The 21995-nt window shown below is 39.6% G+C and overlaps 1 long non-coding RNA gene across 10 annotated transcripts in view; it reads left to right on the top strand.

Annotated features, from left to right (window-relative positions):
* Positions 1-21995, top strand: part of LOC111927909 (uncharacterized) — a 351859-nt gene that overhangs the window by 318694 nt on the left and 11170 nt on the right. For 7 of the 10 annotated variants that reach the window (XR_015287189.1, XR_015287182.1, XR_015287181.1 and 4 more), the window contains 3 exons: positions 8792-8851; positions 13188-13281; positions 16754-16868. This is a non-coding gene — a long non-coding RNA (uncharacterized LOC111927909). The remainder of the gene's footprint in view (positions 1-8791; positions 8852-13187; positions 13282-16753; positions 16869-21995) is intronic. The other 3 variants (XR_015287183.1, XR_015287188.1, XR_015287190.1) reach the window with 1 other exon arrangement.

Raw genomic sequence — 21995 nt, 5'->3', positions numbered from 1 at the left:
TTTTTAGATCCCCATCATCTTGCCAAGCAAGAGAGTTTTGAATGACCTTCTGAAGAACACATGAGACAATTGCCTACTGTGGATAACACAGTAACTCGTGACCAAGGACGGAAAGGACAAATAATTCTTTAAAGCGAACTTTTTACTGGCTAGTGGCAATCTATTACTGGCAGTTTGAGGCTGAAATGAATATCAGACAGTTTCAGCAAAAACTCCATCTTTCACATCTAAGGAAACTACGCACCTTTTGATTAGTACTGCATCAGGCTGTTCACCAGAGGTTCAAACGCTTGCAAACAAGTTTCTTTAGATAAGGACAAGTGAACTGGCCTTTTTGACAGTTCAGCTCAGCCTGCAGTTCAAGTAATTCATTTTATTCTGGGACAGAAACAGTTTCCTGGAGTCTTTTAATAGAAGATAGAATCCCATCTATACCCTTTTCATTTACTTTTTATATTATTTCATCTCAGCTAACTCAACCTGTTTGGACTAAAAAGCTTATCTTTTTTCTGTGTGAAGGCACTGCTGTGTTTACTGGGAAACTTGTTCATGTGTTTCTACTAACATTTATTAAAATGCGTAGCATAAAAAAAGAAGATAGTATCAGGACCTCACCAAGGTGAATCCAAATAAACAACTCTAAATCACTGGGGATGATCAATAGGGAAAATTATGTGTTTTTCACAAGGGCTTCATAGATTTTATTTTCAACTTCTCTACAGGCTGGTCCTTAAGAAGCAGTTTAATGAAAGAACCTTACATTTCAGCTCTGCTGTCACATTTCGACTGATGTTTCTTCCAGTAACTTAAGACTCGGTGTGAAACAAAGTATTTGGTAGAAATTTTCAGAAATCCACTAAAAAATAGCTCAATTCCCCTTGACAAACCTTGAATCACAGATAAGCTTTGAGAAGCCTGTCCAACCTGAAGTATTCTGAAGGAAAGGTTGTGCAATATTTCATAGCTATAAACAACAGATAAGACATTGTGCAGCATAATCTAGGATGCAGAAATACAATTATTAAGAGGCATTGTAATCGAGTCACATATTAAAATGATCAATATTTATGTGCTAGATAAAATTCAAATGAGAAAAGTTAAACAATCTATCTCAGCAAAGTCCAGAGTATTATTATAGCTATTCATCTCAGTTCATATGTTAGAAAGAAAAGTTATAATTCCTTGAAAATACCCTTTTTTGTATGAGTAAGGTTGGCTTATGTAGTTTCCTGTAATTGATTGAATTTCATCATCTTTTGTCTACTATACCTACTCCTGGGGGGCAGTCAGGAGAGAAATATAAATCTCTCTCTAATCTTAGTCATTCTCTCTGGAATACATTATCTGAGCATGAGCAACTATAGAATGGCATCTTAGCAATGTTAAGTCTGCTTTTATTTTCACTGCTTGTCACTTTGACTGATGGAAACAGGAAAATATGTATTTTAATCTAAAGACAACACCGACTAGGAAGAGGTTTAGAGCCTCTCTCCTCCATATTTTGTCAGCAGAACTTTTAAAAGTGGCAGGTTTTCACAGCTAATTACCACAGACAAGGACTTAAGCAAAAATAAGCTCTTATTTATCAACAGTCCTGTGAAAATATGGTTTTTATGGTTCTTTGGTTTACCAAAGAACACCTTGTAGGTGCTTACAGGATACAGAAACCTACAGAAAGAGTGGTGTGCCAGGAGTCTTTGGGGTCTTACTCTTTTCCAATAATGGGACATACTGTTAGCAAAAGTGGTTTAAAATCTTTTCTAATGTAGATTCCGTCTTAGTAGATAGATCATCTCAGGTACCAGCTGACATTACTACATATGCAATTATAATTGAGCACTAATAAAAATAAAGCAACATGTAACTTTTTAAAAGCAGATAGAGATAAGGAGAAAAATCACTAGTACTGTCCTGGGTTGCAGTATATTCTATCACCATCCTCATGTACTGTTGAAACCAGGTGAGGCAGTGCTCCCTGCCTCCCCCCCCCCCCCCCCGGGCTACCTTCTGTTAATGGGCCCATCAATGCCCTGCCCCATGACTCATAGATAACTTCCCCCTGTATTGTCCCCTGTTAATGGGCCCACCACTGCCTTGCTGCATGACTCAGAGATAACTTCCTCCTGGACTGTTTTCTGTTAATGGCTCATCAAGGCCTTATCTCATGACTCACCATCCCATTGTGAGATGCTCCTCCCCGAGGGAGGAGCCAAGCATTCCATACTGGATATAAGCTGAGAATTCGAACACCACAGCAGCCCTTACCTACGGGACTTCCAGAGGACAAGAGCTACTGCTGGACTTTCAGCTGAAGACCAGACCCCCTTTCTTCCAGAGGATCACGCTTCAACAAGACCACCTCATCTGGACGACTACCATCACCCTAACAGGGTTCCAGGCTGTATTCTGACTCTGTCAGTGTTTTTGATATTATTGCATTTATTCTTTTTATCATTTTCCTATTAAATTATAATTCTGACTTGCGATCTCTCACTGGTTTGATTTCAAACTAGTACATATTTTGGCGCCCAACGTGGGGCATTAACCTGAGAGAAAGTCAGAATTGCAATTTCATATTAACAGAAACCTATCCACCATGGTGGTTGGCTTGTCTATATGGGTACTGTATCTTGCTCTCTATATTTTCCCTCACATGGGGAACTACTTGCCTGTTGTATTGCTCCTGTTGAGACCAGGGAATGGTATGAGAATTGCTTTATTAGTTTATTATGCTTATGGCATGATAACCTGTGAGGCAATGAATACCATTCGGAATATATACTCAATTTTGTTTGCTTGTCCTAGTCTGGGCTGCTACATCTGGGACCTTCTCAACAATCGCACCCTGCCCTTGGTGGGAAGAGTGGAGAGTGGTTTCTTCCAGCCTTTCAGGTCAGGCACAGCAGTTTTTAAAAATATTGAGTTCTCTCTGGATGCCAAGGACAGCCTAGTCTTGCTGTTTTGTTTTCTCTGCATGGCCTGCACCATGTACACCATGCTTAGAAACAAAGCACTGTTTAGTGTGGTACAGCGTCTTCTTGAGGAGGAAGAGAAAAGAACCAAGAGCAGAGCAACAGCATCCATGACCACACAGACTGCCACAGAGGAGAAAGGAACCAAGAGCAAAGCCACAGCGTCCGTGTCTACGCAGACTGCCACAGAAGAGAAAGAAACCAAGAGCAAAGCAACAGCATCCGTGTCCACTCAGACTGCCACAGAGGAGAAAGGAACCAAGAGCAAAACAACAGCGTCCATGTCTACGCAGACTACCACAGAGGAGAAAGAAACCAAAAGGGCCATGAGCACCTCCACACAAACAGTCACCGAACCAGAGCAGCCTAAACCGGTAGAAGTTGCCCCCATTCAGAAAAAGAAATCAAAAAGCAAATCAGTCCGCATAGTGACTGATGAGGGTGAGGCAGGACCTTCACACGCAGCGAAGGAGACAGAACCAGAGATTATCACTCGCTCTCTATCCCTAGGTGAGCTGCGTGACCTGCGGAGGGAATTCACCCGCCAGACGAACGAGTCCATCCTAACCTGGCTGCTCCGCATCTGGGACGCTGCAGCAAACGACACCATCCTGGATGGAAGTGAGGCCAGGCAACTGGGATCGCTGTCCCGGGATGTGGTCATTGACCAGGGGATTGGGAGAACCCAAGAAACTCTCAGCCTCTGGAAGCGACTGCTAACAAGTGTAAGGGACAGATACCTCTGCAAAGAAGACCTCCAGGTGCACCAGAGAAAATAGAGCACAATAGAACAAAGTATCCGATGCCTGAGAGAGTTGGCTGTGCTGGAGATCATTTTTGCAGAAGATGAGAGATTTCCTAAGAGCCCAGATGGTGTCCAGTGCACGTCACAGATGTGGCTGAGATTTGCACGGCTTGGACCAGAGATGTACTCCCGTTACCTGGCAACACTGCAATGGAGGGAAAGTGAGGACAGGGTGGGTGTCCTGGCCAATAAACTAAGAATCTACGAGGACACTGTCACTGCCCCGTTTCGCACCCATGTCTCATCTGTAGAAACAAGGCTGGCTGAGCAAGTCCGGAGCTTGATTGAAGAGGGCCATCAGAAACTAAAAAAAGAACTTAAGGAAGAAATTTACCACGTCTCCCCAGAACCAACAAGAGTCTCTGCTATTAAGAGTAGGCATTCCCCAGCCAGAGAGAAAGGATACACTCCACGAGGTAACCTCTGGTTTTTTCTCCAGGAGCATGGAGAAGACATGAGGAAGTGGGATGGAAAACCCACCTCCTCCTTAGCAGCCCGAGTACGTGAACTAAAAAGAGAGACAACTACCACAAGGAGCTCATCTAGAGCCAGCGCCGCTCCGGTCTCTCGTGGCCAGAACATCAGAAGGTATAGAAATGATGATATGAGTGATCCTCTTGAAGAGACATCAAGAGCATATTCACCGGAGGAGAGCAACGTGCACCATGACCAGGATTAGAGGGTCCCTGCCTCTAGCCAGGTAGAGGAGAGGGACAACCGGATCTATTGGACAGTGTGGATCCGATGGCCTGGCACATCTGACCCACAAAGATATACGGCTTTAGTTGATACCGGCGCTCAATGCACTCTAATGCCATCAAGGTATGTGGGAGCGAAACCCATTTCTATTTCTGGGGTGACAGGGGGATCCCAAGAGCTCACGGTACTGGAAGCTGAAGTGAGTTTAACTAGGAATGAGTGGCAGAAACACCCCATCGTGACTGGTCCAGAGGCCCCATGCATCCTCGACATAGATTACCTCAGGAACAGGTACTTCAAAGACCCAAAAGGTTATCGCTGGGCTTTTGAGATAGCTGCTCTAGAGACAGAAGGCATCAGACAACTGAGTACCTTGCCTGGTCTCTCAGACAACCCTTCTGCTGTGGGACTACTGAGAATTAAAGAACAACAGGTACCAATTGCCAGAGCAACAGTGCACCGTCAGCAATACCGCACCGACAGAGACTCTGTGGTCCCCATCCATACGATGATTCGTGAGCTGGAGAGCCAAGGGGTGGTCAGCAAGGCTCGTTCACCCTTTAACAGCCCCATATGGCCAGTGCGTAAGTCCAGTGGAGAATGGAGACTGACGGTGAATTACCGTGGACTGAATGAAGTCACGCCACCACTGAGTGCAGCCGTACCAGACATGCTGGAGCTTCAGTATGAGCTGGAATCCAAGGCAGCAAAGTGGTACGCGACCATTGATATTGCAAATGCGTTTTTCTCCATTCCTCTGGCAGCAGAGTGCAGGCCTCAGTTTGCCTTCACCTGAAGGGGTGTGCAGTATACCTAGAACCGATTGCCCCAAGGGTGGAAGCACAGTCCTACTATCTGCCATGGACTGATCCAGACTGTGCTAGAAAAGGGTGAAGCTCCAGAACACCTGCAGTACATTGATGACATCATTGTGTGAGGGAACACGGCAGCAGAAGTATTTGAGAAGAGACAGAAGATCATCCAGATTCTCCTGAAAGCTGGTTTTGCCATCAAGAAGAGCAAAGTCAAGGGACCTACCCGGGAGATCCAGTTCCTGGGGGTAAAGTGGCAAGATGGACAGCGTCAGATTCCCACTGAAGTCATCAATAAGATCACTGCGATGTCTCCACCGACCAACAAGAAAGAAACACAAGCTTTCCTAGGTGCCATAGGCTTTTGGAGAATGCACATTCCTGAATATAGCCAGATTGTGAGCCCTCTCTACCTGGTTACCCGCAAGAAGAACAATTTCCATTAGAGCCCTGAACAGCAACAAGCTTTCGCCCAGATCAAGCAGGAAATCGCTCATGCGGTAGCCCTTGGTCCAGTCAGAACGGGGCCAAAAGTGAAAAACGTGCTCTACTCTGCAGCCGGGAACAATGGTCTGTCCTAGAGCCTTTGGCAGAAGGTGCCTGGTGAGACTCGAGGTCGACCACTGAGATTCTGGAGCCGAAGCTACAGAAGATCCGAGGCCAACTACACCCCAACAGAGAAGGAAATTTTGGCCGCCTATGAAAGAGTCCAAGCTGCCTCAGAAGTCATTAGTACTGAAGCGCAGCTGCTTCTGGCACCCCGACTGCCGGTGCTGGAGTAGATGTTCAAGAGAAAGATTCCTTCCACGCATCATGCCACCGATGCTACTTAGAGCAAATAGATTGCCCTCATTACACAGCGTGCCCGTATTGGAAACCTGAACCGCCCTGAGATTCTGGAAATTATAACAAACTGGCCTGAAGGTGAGACTTTTAGATTATCTTCTGAAGAAGAGGAGCAAGTGACACGTGCTGAAGAAGCCCCACCATATAATGAGCTACCGGAGAGTAAAAGACGATATGCCCTCTTCACCGATGGTTCCTGCCGAATTGTAAGCACTAACCGGAAATAGAAAGCTGCTGTATGGAGCCCCACACGACGAGTTGCACAAGCTACCGAGAGAGAAAGTAGATCGAGTCAAGTCGCAGAACTTAAAGCTGTCCAGCTGGCCTTAGATATTGCTGAAAGAGAGAAGTGGCCGAGGCTCTATCTCTACACTGACTCCTAGATGGTAGCTAATGCTCTGTGAAGATGGCTGGATCGCTAGAGAAAAGCCAACTGGCAGCGCAGAGGGAAACCCATCTGGGCCGCTGAGATTTAGCAAGACATCGCCGCTCGGGTAGAGAAGCTGATCGTGAAAGTTCGACACGTGGATGCTCATGTACCCAAAAGTCAGGCTAATGAAGAGCACCGTAACAATGAGCAGGTAGATCGAGCTGCCAAGGTGAAAATATCACAGGTAGATCTGGACTGGCAGCACAAAGGAGAATTATTTTTAGCTCGTTGGGCCCATGATGCCTCTGGTCATCAGGGACGAGATGCAACGTACCGATGAGCTCGTGAGCGAGAGGTGGACCTTACTATGGACAGCATCTCACAAGTTATCCACAACTGCGAGACCTGCGCTGCAATCAAACAGGCCAAGCGGGTGAAGCCTCTGTAGTACGGTAGAAAATGGTCCAAGTACAAGTATGGGGAAGCCTGGCAAATTGACTACATCACCCTTCCCCAAACCCGCCAAAGCAAGCGCTACGTGTTGACCATGGTGGAAGCAACCACTAGATGGCTAGAGACATACCCTGTGCCTCATGCTACTGCCCGGAACACCATCTTGAGCCTAGAAAAGCAAGTCCTTTAGAGACATAGCACCCCTGAAAGAATCGAGTCAGACAACGAGACGCATTTCAAGAACAGCCTCGTAAGTACTTGAGCCAGAGAACATAGAATTGAATGGATCTATCATATCCCTTATCATGCACCAGCTGCTGAGAAAGTTAAACGGTGCAATGGACTACTCAAGACTACCCTAAAAGCACTTGGTAGAAGAACCTTCAAAAATTGAGAAGTAAACTTAGCAAAAGCCACCTGGATAGTTAACACCAGAAGATCCATCAATCGAGCTGGTCCTGCCCAGTCTGAACCCTTGCACACAGTAGATAGAGATAAAGTCCCTGTGGTACACATGAGAGGTATGTTAAGAAAAACTGTTTAGATTAATCCCACCTCAAGCAAGAACAAACCTATCCGTGAGATTGTCTTCGCTCAAGGACCTGGTTGCACTTGGTGAGTAATGCAGAAAGATAGAGAAACCCGATGTGTGCCACAAGAAGACCTCATTTTAAGTGAGAACTGTGTGTAAGGTTCCATTGTATATATATATATATATGTGTGTGTGTGTGTGGAGTTTAAAGAAAGTACTGATTTGAAATTATGTAGATGGTAATAGAATAAGGGGTGGATTATGTCCTAGGTTGCAGTATATTCTATCACCATCCTCATGTACTGTTGAAACCAGGTGAGGCAGTGCTCCCTGCCTCCCCCCCCCCCCCCCGGGCTACCTTCTGTTAATGGGCCCATCAATGCCCTGCCCCATGACTCATAGATAACTTCCCCCTGTATTGTCCCCTGTTAATGGGCCCACCACTACCTTGCTGCATGACTCAGAGATAACTTCCTCCTGGACTGTTTTCTGTTAATGGCTCATCAAAGCCTTATCTCATGACTCACCATCCCATTGTGAGATGCTCCTCCCCGAGGGAGGAGCCAAGCATTCCATACTAGATATAAGCTGAGAATTCGAACACCACAGCAGCCCTTACCTACAGGACTTCCAGAAGACAAGAACTACTGCTGGACTTTCAGCTGAAGACCAGACCCCCTTTCTTCCAGAAGATCACGCTTCAACAAGACCACCTCATCTAGACGACTACCATCACCCTAACAGAGTTCCAGGCTGTATTCTGACTCTGTCAGTGTTTTTGATATTATTGCATTTATTCTTTTTATCATTTTCCTATTAAATTATAATTCTGACTTGCGATCTCTCACTGGTTTGATTTCAAACTAGTACAAGTACATAATCATTACTTTGCCACAAAAATTACTTTGTGATCAACAGAAACATGGGGAATATTCTGCTCTGTTTTGTTCTTATTATAAGGTAATGGTTTAGTGTAAATCCTTTAGTACGTTCATCCTTCTAGTGATGCATAAAGCACAGCAGCATGGGCACGTATTTCTTTTTACAATCTCTGGTGTAAGTCATTGCAGTCTGTTCTTTAAGGTCCACTTATATTTGATAAATTATTTTGTAGAGTGTATTTATGTCTTGGGTGATCAGCCAGGGAGATCCAGTAGTAGTTTTCAGATCATCAGCTTCAGAGAATGGTGCCATCCTACTTCCATTCTTTTGACAAATGTTAAAATCAACCTAACATATCGCTGTTGTCATGGATGGATAATTTCTTCTGTCTGTAACTCTAATTTTTTCTTTCTATCCAAGGTGCGACAGAAGGAGTACTTCACATTAAGAAAGACTAATTTTCCTGCTGAATTCCAAAGGGTACTGAATTAACACTGCCACTTTATCAGTCATGGTATTTTGTTTTTCAGATAGAAGCTTTTTTTCAGTATTTAATTTGCACGTGAATAAAGCTGGTAGCTGTTTAAGAAATCCCAAGTTTTCATTCCTTTGACATACTTCAAATGTGCCTTCAAAACAAATATTAAGATAAGCAACAGAAGGATGAATTTGTAAATAATATAATTTGATTCCTCAATTTGCATATCTAGCAAATAATGACACACTACAAGGATCTGATCCAAAAGGTATGATTTCTGATCTGTCTGGATCAAAGCATCTAAGGGTCTCTGTAGGAGAAAAATTCAACTGATGGAAATTTTTTTGTGATGTACAGATTCCTCACTTTTGTTGACTCATTTTACACTGTGATGCTTCTCCTTCCAATTTTTTCTGCTTCCTTTGGTAGATTTGATTTTTCTATCTAATTAACTTTCTTTCTTTTACTGTGTATTTATTTTTCTGCACTACAGATGTCCTATCCAATTACCATATTTCCAATAGTGTCCTTTCCTCTTCCTTAGCTCTGACTGAAAAGCTGTCAAGTTTGACACCCTGCACACCTTTGCCAACACTGTCACACCTTGCCACTGCCCTCATATCCAGCTGGAGTATGTAGTTCCTTTCTCTCCTGATACCCAGACGACTTTCCTCCATTTTTCTTGCTGAGGCACTGTCAGAGTATGGTAGAGAAAGGGATTTACAATTTTAGCTGTACTCATATTTCAAATGCTCAAGAAAGAAAGAAGAAACTTTGAGAAACATGTTATGAAGCCAACCTAAATTTTTATGTGCTTGGGGATACAATGAAATACTAATAATAAAAACAAGATGCCTTGAGGGAAATCTTTTAAAATGTAACAGTTTGAGAAACCTGGGATGCTTGTGGTGCTCTGTCTCTCCCGCTCCTTTACTGAAGTAAATTGTTTTGTTTCTAAAATTTGATACATGATTTTCTTGTGAGTGAGAAACTTTGTAGTCTTTTTGGGGCAGTACTTGATTATGAAGGCTTGGCTCATTCCCTGTTTAGTTTCTGAATCACTCTGTGTACTTTGATGGTACTTTTATTTTGGAACTCTCTAATGAGTAGCTTTTTGTTTCTTATAGATTTCAAAGGAAGGCTATATATTCTGCTGGAGCTTATCTCTGTATTCCATAGGAGTTGTTTATGAGGGAGCCTAAAAATATATGGGATGCATCTCATAGCTCTAACCTTCTTCACATCCTATTCACATCTTTATATACACAGCTGTGTGTGATGTGAGAGTATGTGAGAGACTTAATGGTGGGAATAAAGTAGAAACTCCTTTTCAGATAACAAGGTATGAATAATTGGTTATAATTATGTTGGATAAAGAATGAAAGCCAGATGATGGAAAGATGATAATGAGGAGGACTTCTAGTAAAACTAGAGTGGTTAATAAATAACCTGTTCTAATATTTAGCCTGTTCTACAGGTTACATAACATGGGAAAAGAGGATATTTTGGGTTTTTTTTAGGCAAACTTGGTATTTATTTGGGTTAAATGCAAATATTAGATTAACAGATCTTTATCATTATTAAATCTTACTTAAGAGGATGTGGCTTATAGGTATTACTGGCACTATTAATCACAGAATCACAGAATAAGCTGAGTTTCAAGGCACCCACAAGGATCCTTGTGTCCAGCTCCCAACTCTGCACAGCACCATCCCCAAGAGTCACACCATGTGACTCTTGCAGAATTACATGTGCATTGTCCAAGCACTCCTTGAGCTCCATCAGCCTTGGTGCTGTGACCACTTCTTTGAGGAGCCTGTTCAAGTGCCCAGCCACCCTCTGGGTGAAGAACCTTGTTCTAATATCCAACTTAAACCTTCCCTGACACAGCTTCAGGCCATTCCCTCTGGTCCTGTCACTGGTCACCACAGAGAGGAGATCCATGCCTCTCCCTCTGCCTTTTGTAGACTCTCAGTTGTAGCCGCAATGAGATTTCTCCTCAGTCTCCTCTTCTCCATGCTGAACAGACAAAATGACCTCAGCCACTCCTCACATGGCTTCCCCTCGAGGCCCTTCACCATCACCATCTTTGTTGCTTTCCTTTAGACACTCTCTAGTAGTTTACTGTCTTATATTGTGGCACCCAAAAACTGCCCCCAGGACTCGAGGTGAGGCTGCCCCAGTGCAGAGCAGTGTGGGACAATCCCCTCCCTTGCCCAGCTGTCCATGCTGTGCCTGATGCACCCCAGGACACGGCTGGGCCTCCTGTGTCACACAGGGGTCTGAAGTGGAACCTTGTCTGCATTTCTGCCCAGGGAGTCTTAGCTACTCTAATCAATGTTGATTTACATTTAAAGCTAGTTAAGAGAAAGCAAGATGTGATAACTTCTGAATGGGAAGGTATATGAAATATTCATTGCAAATTGGGATGTGAAAAAATTTAGGAAATGAATAAGGGGTGGAAGACTGAAAAAATACACATCTATATTCTAGCTGATCTAAATAAAAATATTTTTAAGAAAGAAGGCAGCTGGAAGTTTAAGAGCACAGTGGGATTTTATCATCAGAAAAATAGGCAGAAACTTTTACACTTTTAAATTTTGGTTTTAGAATCTCAGACTCCTAAGAAACTCATTTGTCTTCTTTAATAGCTTTAAAATTCCTTGGTCTTTCATTGAGTGATGCAAGTATTAATCAAATTAGAACATCTAACTGGAGCCCTTATTCATGGTATCTCATCCTATTCATCATAATCTATCCATATAGATTCTTCAAGAAAAAACGTCCATGAAAGAAAGTTTCAATCTAATGGACATATCAAATATATGTTATTCATTGAAAGGAGTGCAAGCTCAAATTCAAGTTCTGAGTCAAGAGTAGATTATGTCTACTGAGAATGGCATTTCTGCCCTCACATCTGTGTTTCTTGGTGTCCTTACTGGCTTCGCTAATCCTTTGATTCATAAAGACAGAAATTTCCTCTAGGGTTCAAGTGACATGTGATTCACTAGAACATTCCCTGTTCATCCCAGTGGGCCATGATGCAGAACAAGATAGTCTGGAGTACTATAATTGATTGTTTTACAAGAGAAGAAGCTTTTCTCTTCCTTTAAAAGACTAATAATATAATTAGGGAGAAAAATTGTGTTGGAGTTCAAACTTTAAGCATCTTCTTGAGCCCTTGCAACTTTCAAAATCATATTTAAATGTTCTCAAGATAGTTCTTTTATAATGATATCACTGTCTAAAAATTAATTTAATAAAAATAAAGAAAGCCATGTGCATATTCTACAGTACATTTTGTCAAAATTCAAGCTCTGTAAATGATGTTTCTAATGACATGTATTCCACTTTATACTTTCCTTTTATCTCTCATTGCATTCATTACACATAATTCTCTTCAGCCTACGCTGTGTATTTTTCACCCCACTACCTTCAGTCTCTCATGTCTGGAGTTAATGTTGGTTTTTTTTTTTGTTATTTGTTTCCTTAAGATGATTAAATTAAATAAAATACATTATTCATCAACTCAGAATATGAGGTTTTATCTCCAGGACCCTGATGTAATAAATGAGTTTCCTACTGCAAATGTCACACAGGTCCTTTTTCAGTACTCTCACTTCCAACAAAAGTCTGGGTGTGCAAATACATAACTCCAGCTACAGGAAGAGAAGTAATTAATCTGCAAATCAAGGACAGTGCCTTACAGTTAAAATCAATGGCATTTTACTGTAATGCATCCTGAAGATATCAGTTAAATTCCTTAGGTGAGAGTCTGATCTTTTTTTCAGCTAAATTTTTTTACAATCTTTTTGGCCTTTCTTTTAAGGTTTCAGTCAAAACCTAGATTCTTCTCTTGCAGTTATGGCTACAACACTGTCAGGGCTATTAACTATGGGCTTTAGATCCAGATCCATCAGAAAAGGTGCAAGTCAAAATCTGAAGAGAAGTATCTATAAATTACTTTTACTATAGTATTTAATTATATGTATTAAAGTACTGAAAATTACTTGTTTATTGTATTTCAAATGTGGTGATTTCTTAATTTTTTTTTTATAAGGCATTGTATGGATTTATGGTTATGCATTAATTTACCGGCTGTGGTACTCTGGGACTCATGGTCTCCCATAAAAATTAAACTTTTCTCCACCTTTTTTCTTAACAACCTTTTCCTATGTTTTTTTGCTGTGATAACTGGTTAATAAACATTCAGGTGTATTGTCAGTAGAGTGATGAGAGAAACACAGGTGGCTGAATTCAAAGTATTACATGAACTTGGTTTCTGCGTCTTTTCAGTACTGCAACTTGTTTGACAACAGCTCTGTCTGTCCTTTGCAGGCATTCTGCTGGACTTGCTTCTCTCCAGTTTTGTTTTTTGATTCTGCTAGCAGCTTGCAGGTGTCTGTCCTTCATAGCCAATGTTTGCTTTCAGGTATGTTCTGCTATTTGCTACTGCTTTGTACTTTAATAATACAAATGTGTGTTGAGCACACAAATAAAACAATAATTTGTTATGCCAAGGGAACAACAGCAGTCATTGTCAAGGAAAATTTTGGAGCATCACAAGCAATGCTAAAACCATGCTATAAAGTACTATTAAGGGGATATTTCAGATTAAACAGGTATAAAGATGCAGAGGAGTATTAGAAGTGGACTGAGTTAAAACCAAGTTTTGTTGTGTATGGAAATGCTTACAGTGATCAGTCTAAGTGCAAAGTGCAAATTAACCTGCCCATCTGATTTATGAGCTCTTTTTCCTTTGTTTTGTGCCAGTCTTGCATGGATTGCTGGATCATGCAATTGGGACCAGATGAGTGATTGAACTGGCTTTTACTTTTTGCTTGACTGCCAGGTTTAACAGTGCATACAACAGTCCCATAACTGTGACAACATCTGGCCATCTTGGCAGGGCAAGTCTAGTCTCTCTGCATTGCTTTATCCCACCTTCTGGAAGTGCATAAGGTATGAATCAGGGTCATCTTCCAGAACTGCAGCAAGGGAGATCTTGAGCCTTAGGGCAACTTTTGCTTTAAGATGTCGATGTAGTTTGGTGTAGCTTGCCTCCTCTATAAAGGTTTTCATAAAATAACCCTGCTTTGAGATCTTTGGCACATTATGTGACTAATGAGGAAAAAGGTAAGAAAATTTTAGTAACAATATTAAAAGCTAAAGCTCTAAAAATTGTGAGACAACTTAGCTCCATTCTGGTATTTTACAGCGTATCAAATGCATGCCTGGAAGTCAGTGAAATTGCACTGACAGCTGATTTTTGGCTTGGCATTTTACTGTTGAAAGAACCAATGAGTGTGTTCATTTCCTTAAACTCTGTCAGGGTATTGTTAGTCAGTTAAACTTTGAAATGCTGTAAGATAAGAGATGATTTGAGCCAAAATGGAGTGCTCTGCGAGAATATAACTGTGCTTTAAGCTGCGAAGATAGGAAACTCTCAGGAGACAGTTCTATATCTATTCTGTTCACTCCATCAAATGCAGTACTTTAAATTTTCAAGATTAACAGTCTTCACCTACAAACTACTGAAGGACAGGAAACTTTTACAAATTTCTTTTCCAGTGTGTGTGACAGCATCAATGCATTTGTCACTCTCAGAAGTAGTTTCTTCCTGAAACATTTTGACAGAATTGGGAAGCATTAAAATAATTTTTACCTCGACATTAAAAATATCTAGTAAAAGCTTGGTATTTTTCCATTTTATTCTAAGTATGAGTGACAAACCTGCAGTACATTTCCAGGTCACATGTGCACTGTGAGTCTCAAAGACATCACTGGAATTCTGAGCATATGCTGAAGGTTGAGGTACACAGACTTGATCAGTGTAGGTCAAACTTTACATTTGGATTGTTGCCACTGAAGTTGTTGGATGTTCCTGAGATAATGGTATTTTTCTCCAGAGCTAAGTAAAGTAAAATGAAGTGGCAATCCAACCTGATCCATTTGTCATCTTTGCAATAATGTATGTGCATTGTTTTTGAGTAAAATCTGATTGACAGGTGTATGTTGTCATTGTCACTGCAGGGTTATTAATTTAATTACAATTACCTATAAATCTTAAATTAAGTCTGTAACATTTGAATTTACATGTATCTTCCCTACCACGTATCTGTTCCCTCTTTTTTTTTTTTTAATCCCTTGTGATTTGCCTAAAGAAAAATTTTGCAGGGAACAATTAGCATGCACTTTTTCACCTAATAGATTACTGCTGTGTTTGGGCTGCAATAATAAGCTGTACAGGAACAGCAACTTCAGAGAAAGAACTTTTAGGAGGAGCAAGGAGTTTCCAGTGGGAGAGAAAAGAATTCTATACCTTATTGAAAAATCTTGTTATGTGAGAGCAGGAACTTTTGGTATAACAGAGCAACATTTACATACCTGTGGAAGACAAAATCCCCAGTTCCCAAAAGCACCTTTCATCAGTGAGTAGGAGAGTGACCATAGCCTTTTTTATGCATCAAGAGAATAAAATGAGTTGAAGATAAAAGATACTATCCAAATTGTTGTCAGATGCCCTGAGTACAGACAAGGGTGGATTACTCTGATTCAGAGACTCTCTTGTAGATCTTGACATATGAACACGGAAAAGAGATGCATGTTGGGCTGGTTGCTCCTGGAATCAGCAGGGCATGGATAAATTACTTGAGAGGCTCTGATCAGTGTGGCTTTGAAGAACCGTGACAATCTAACATCCATGGCCCCTTGCAACTGCTGAACTCCCTATAACCTTATGCAAAGATGATTTAAAGTCTGTTTCATCTGCAAGGGAAAGACATTTAAACTACATTTCTTGAACAGTTTAATGTAGGCCTTTAACGTAGAACAGTCTAATGTAACTAACTTTTTCATAAAGAGAAGAATTTATTGTGATTTAGTGTGTCCCTAGTTTTGCACACACTATCTGTTTTCAGAAAGGTGTGACTGTATGTACTTAAGAGGTTAAACACAGAACTGATTTAGGATTATTGCTTTACTTTCAATTCATTCATCAGATTGAAAAAGGCAGAACAACCTTTTCTACTGAATAAATTGCATATTGTATGTGCTAGGACTGTTTTTAAGAAATGAAGTTCAAGTCCACAAAAGTTTGAAAATTAGGGGAACAAAATGAAAAATATTTTTATATTTTATATTTATATTTTATATTTTAGGAATGTTTACTTTTTAAAAGGAAGTCAGAGAAAAGGCAAATTTCAGAAATTATTTCTATAGTTGCAGCTGAAAGAAATATTGTGAAATCAAACTTCCACAAACAAATAAATAATAAATGTTTGATAAGATATAATAAAGCCAAGCTGAAAAGACAGTAATTTGTTTACATTTATTGAATACAATTTTTGTAACAGAAGATTAAAAGGGAAAGTGAAGAATAAGGTAGCATGTGAACTCAGATTTGTGTCAATGTGAGTAAAGTTCGAGATAAAGTACTGCTTTTAATGTTCTGTGAAGCTAAAAGCTTCTGAAATGAAATGAATTAAAATGTTGCTCCATTGTTTCTTCTTCATTATTGTAAACAGCAATCTAAAATGTAAAATAGCCTAGTCCCTTATGCTCAGTCTTTTATTTATTTCTTTTTTCTCATTGAAGCCAGGTTATAAAATTTTATTGCCATAATCTCTTATTTGTTTGTTATATCTCAGTTTCAAAACTGTTAAGTGACAAAACATGAATTTGGAAAGATGGGGAATATTTGCCATTTTCCATGATGTCAGTATGTATTGCAAATTAGCAGCTGTGCTTTTTATGGCAGGTCCCCATGAGTGAGGAAAATGGAATATACACTACCCTATGAAACAAAACCTTTTCAAACTGGCAAACAACAGACAGTAATTTCTTGGTCAGTGTTTGGTTGGGTTTTTTTTAATTTTTATTTTGTTGTTGTTTATTTTCTGAAGGAAATCGTCAGTTTTTATTTCGTTTGCACCTGTGACCCTACTTCTGGGTAAAACCTTTGAGGAAAAGCTGGATTGTGTAGCTGACAGAAGCAGCATAGCTGTCCTAGAACATCAGGTGAGCCTGCACTGCATGGTCTCCTGGCTTCCACAAACATCTTACCTGAGATAAATGACACATTCTAGCAAAAGGCACTTCTGTTTGTGACAACTCTGGACACTGACTGGCGGCACTGATACCTGAGTAACTGATAGCATACAACCCATCCAGAAACTTGAGACAGGGACTCATAGTATAGAATCAAAGAGTAATGCTTTTCTACTCTCACACAAGTTGAGAAAGTGGACACAAACAGCTATTCTGTGTGCATTTTCTAAAATATCTGAACATTCTAGTGCAATTATGGAATTCACTGAATAATTAATCAATCAAACAGTTCTCAGAAGATGAAAGGTCAGCTTATTTCCCACCAGTAGTCTCCTTCCCTAATAGCCTGAATAGAACTCTAGTGAGTTCTATTCAGGCCTGACTGTCCTGTTCCTTAGGCTTACAAGACTGGTAGGAAAAGGCAATGACTGCTCACCTTCATCTCCCCATTCTATTGTTCACTCCTCAGACTGTGAAGACCACAACTAGTGGACAGGTTGCTATGGAGAGATTATTTAATTTCCAAGGCTTTACTTTTCCATACTTTTGCATCACTGTGTTATAGTTGCTATTCTGGTCCTGAAGGAAAAGTCTTCATGAGAGTCATTACTGAACTTTAGTACTATTCTTTCAATTGCTGGCCCTCTCCCAGTTTATATTAATCATGCTTGAAACACATAATTTCCAGTACCTTGAGTCAACTGCACCTCTGTTTCTATGTGCCCTGTTTTGTTATCTTTATCAATAATCTCTCATATTAGCTGTACTCCCTGTTTTTCCTTCTTCATTTATATATTTTGTAGTTTTGGATGTTCAGCTCTCCTGCAACTGCACTTAAATCTGTTTCTCAGTATCAGAAACTGTGGTGCTTTGGCTGATCAGGAAACACAGAAACTTTTAACTTTCCTGGTTATCAGTCGAATCATTTTGAATATCTGAATGGGAGGGCTGGTTCTACTGTATCTATTTTCCTCAGCTATATGAAAATTCGTAGTTTCTTTAGTATAGTTTAGTATTATTCTTTTCTTTGAATTTGGTGGCTTTATTGTAAAAGGTAGCCCTTGGGTGTGATGCCTCGAAAGTACTCAAGTTACTACAGATCCAATAGTTTTCAAGGGAAAACTTGTGATAAAAATTTTTGGATCATATTTTTGAAAATATATCTTTGAAATTCTATAAAGCAAAACCAGTCCTTCAGTGTACAGGAATACAGTAAGATTTAAATTCCTAAAACAATTTTTTTAAAAAAAAAAAAACAGAATCTGTTCTTTTCTGTCTCTAATGTCAGGGAATAGCCCTGCTTAATCTCTTCAGTTTTGTTTGTCCTGAAGACAAAGACCTATTTTTTAATTTATCTTTTCTTTTTTTAAAAAAAAAAAAAAAAATTAGGACCTGTACACTGAAGGAATGGTTTTGCTTTATAGAATTATAAACATTTAATGCATTGGGTTTGCATATAATCACCTTATCTCGCAAATAGAATAGATTTTCATATTATTAAGTATTCATAATCATTAAAGCAAATGTAGCATATAAAATTACTTCCCACCAGCTGAGGTGGGTGGCATGCACAGTGTGGTGAAGTTTGCTATCTCGAAACTTGAAATCTCCCTCAGGGATCTAGGAGAGGAGCAACACACCAACATCAAACAGAACAATGACAAAAGTATTGTGCATCTTTCACATAAACATGTGTAGAGAAGTAATTGAAATGCTGAAGTTTTTGCAGAAGGATTCAAATGTTTTTATTTTATTTTTTTATTAATCAGCATAACTTTAATGGCTGGAATATAAAGCAGAATTCACTGCCTATAGATTTCAGACACAGTCTTCCCCAGGGTATAATTAGTAATGTTGTGAGATATTTTTTGCTTTATTTTAAATATACAATGCCTGGCCCTACTTCTGCTTAAGTCAATGGCATTATATTCGTTAACTCTCTCCTGTGATATCCTAGTTAAATTCAGATTGAAGGATATGATTACCAGGGTGCTTTATTTAAAGAAATGCCTTTAACTGAGGTAAAAAACCCTAGATCAGCTATATAAACCATTTAAGATTAATACAATTTATTTCTCTCCATATGATAGACTTCCCTCAGTGTTAGTATGTGGAATAAGCAGTTGAAAAATTGGAACTATTTCTTCTCTAGCTCCTGTTTTGAAAAAGTCATAAATATTCTTGTTCTGACTACTCAGTCTTGATCATATGTTGGAGGAATGCTGAAGTTTCATTAGAAACTTCAATGTCAGGGGACCTGAGAACTCAAAAAATTCTCAAGTATCCTGTAAAAAAAGCAAACATTTCAAGGTATTTATTAAGCCACATAAAGTAGGACTGGCTATTACAACAGTACAGTGGCAAAACATTAGAAATACAAACCATGTGAAGGCTGGCAAAGTATTTTCAGAAGTGACTGTAGAATTTTCATAACTTGATACAAAGCCAAACAACCCAAAACATACCAGAACATTAGCAGACATTTAAAAAAACAAAGCAAACATAAAGACTCAGAACTAAAACCCAACCTAAACATTCTATTTCTTTGCAAAACCAGTCCATTGAAGCTTATTATTTTCCTACAACAGCCAAGTGAATTTTTAACCTTTGTGAAAGTAGCTGGGGAGTGGCTGTGTGTATTGCACATCTGAGAATATATTATTTTAGAATTAATTTTCTGCATTTCACATTAGAAAAAAAAAGTTGTAGGATTTAGTTTGGAAGAGTTTGAACAGCAAATACTTACATGTAAATAGCAAGTTTAAATATTCATTTAATAGTAGCTTATTGAATCCTAGGTCACAGGATTGTTTAGGCTGGAAAAGACCTTAAGGACCATTGATTCCCACCATTAGCCTAGCACTGCCAAGTGCATCACTAAACCTGATGGTGACTCAACTGCTTCTAGGAGAATGCTGTAGGGAACAGCACCAAAGGTTTTACCAAAGCCCAGGTAGACAACATCCACAACCTTTCCACACCCACTAAGTGGGTGACCTTGTCACAGGAAGATCAGGTTGATCAAGCAGGACCTGCCTTCCACAAACCCCTGCTGTCTGGGCCTGATCTCCTGGTTATTCTGGGAATACTGACAGATGGCATCAAGATCATCTGCTTCCCCTGCACTGAGGTCAGGTTGACGAGACTATACTTTCTCACCTTCCTCTTCCAACATTTCCTGTAGAAGAGCATCACATTTGTGAAGTTGTAGTTGACAGGGACCTCTCCGATTAGCCAGCACTGCTGATAAATGAGGGAAAGTGGCTCAGTGAGCACTTCTGCAAATTTGTCTTTGTTTCTGGGATTGCACATTCCATTATGGGCTTCACTGTGTAAAGAAAGATTTTGATTTGCTATTGTTATGGTATCACTGAATGTTCTTGCACTGAAGCTGATTTCTGTTGAAAGTAATTGAAGAGTTTTGAGGTTTTTTTTCTGTTTGTGAAAAGCAGTAAGATTTAATATAATTATATTAGCAGGAGTTTAAATTCTACAGCTTTTAAATTAGCAGTAATGATTATGTTAAAATGAATAGTTGATATATACTTTGTGAAACAGCAGCTTAGAGGGCTTCATCTTAGCTGTAGCTGACCCACATAAGAGTCCTACTCCTGAATACCCTAGATTAGGAGGGAAGAGAGAGGAATTATTTTTAAAACAGGATTTGCTGTTCCCCGCTAAAGGAAAGTGCCCTATATCTGTCTCTGCCAGCAAAATTCAGGCTCAGCAGTTTGATATGACACTAATTTACTTGCAGAGAGATTTATAAACCTTCATAAATAGCAGAACAATATGATTAGATAGTACTTCTGTTGATTCCATTACAACAGAGGTTTAAAGATACTAAAAAAATAAAAAAAAATCAAATGGCCCAAGCTGGAATTAAGCTTTCTTAATGGAATGGGAAAAAATCCCCAGCAGAGATGAAAAAGAAACAAAGAATTTCTGCTGTGATCAAGCAGGGAAACCATTTCTTAAGCTTTGATGGATGGATTGCATTAAAAGTTGGGAATCTGAACCACACATCATTCATCTCCGAGATGTAGATTTCATTTATAACTTTAGTGAATTGTTTTAAAAATTATTTATTACAGTTTCCACAGGCCATTTGAATATTTTAATACAGATTGGGCTATGTACTGGATCACACCCTCAGAAAAGTACATGGCATACTGTGAGAACTTTTTTGGTAGTGACATATTACTCTTCTATTCCTTTTCATGTGCTATGTCAGCAGTTCTCTGACCATGTATTTTTTAAGCTGAGCAAGGCAGGAGTTACAAACTATCAGCCAGCATATGAAACTGTTTGGAAGCTCAGTCATATGTTACAGAAATGCTGTGTCTCTTGCTCTTTGTCTTTGGACACCTTCCTGTGAAAAAAAAGGGTTCCCTACCAAAATGAATGTGGGCCATTTATATGGTTGTAAACTTCAGCACATGGCTCAGCACCAGTAAATCTTCAGTCAAAAATCTCCATTGGACAAGGATTTATTTAGAAAAAAAGTTTTTAGTGCCACTGTATAAAGCTTGGCTCCACTCTTCTGCTCAGATACTTGTTTGGAGAAATTTAAATCTATATACATATTTGCACATAGAAAATTTTTTCCATTTTTTCCTGGCAAAACATTTTTAGATGCTTATTCAGGTTTATTTACTCAAGGAAATGAGTATTGAGTGCTATCAGAAGGTAGGGAATTTATTTAGAAAGTAACAGTAACAATATTCAAACACCACATAATATTTGGCCCTGTTATTCAAGAAATATGAGGTTTTTACTCAGCCCACTGTCAGATTGCTTTTTTTCTGTTCTTGTCCAACAAAAATTAGCAGTTTGAGCAACAATGCTGGATTACAGTACAAACTTAGATATAACATACTCTGTCCTATACAAACTTAGTTATAACATACTCTGCCCTATACCTTGGAGTCTAAAGCAATGATAATTTAGTGTGTCTGTTTCTTTGAAAAAGAATGTTCAATCCCCCTGTTTTTAAAGCTGATTGCTTCCCATTGAATATGAAACTGAATGAAAAATAGACTTGTGAACTGCTTCTTTAGAGGAATAGAATTAACTGGTTAGGAGCATCAACGCCCT

This window comes from Cyanistes caeruleus, chromosome 5 (genome assembly GCF_971803275.1).
Source record: "Cyanistes caeruleus chromosome 5, bCyaCae1.hap1.1, whole genome shotgun sequence".
NCBI lineage: Eukaryota > Metazoa > Chordata > Aves > Passeriformes > Paridae > Cyanistes > Cyanistes caeruleus.
The sequence above is the reverse complement of the archived record's forward strand: the minus strand, read 5'-3'. Positions and strand labels throughout refer to the sequence as shown.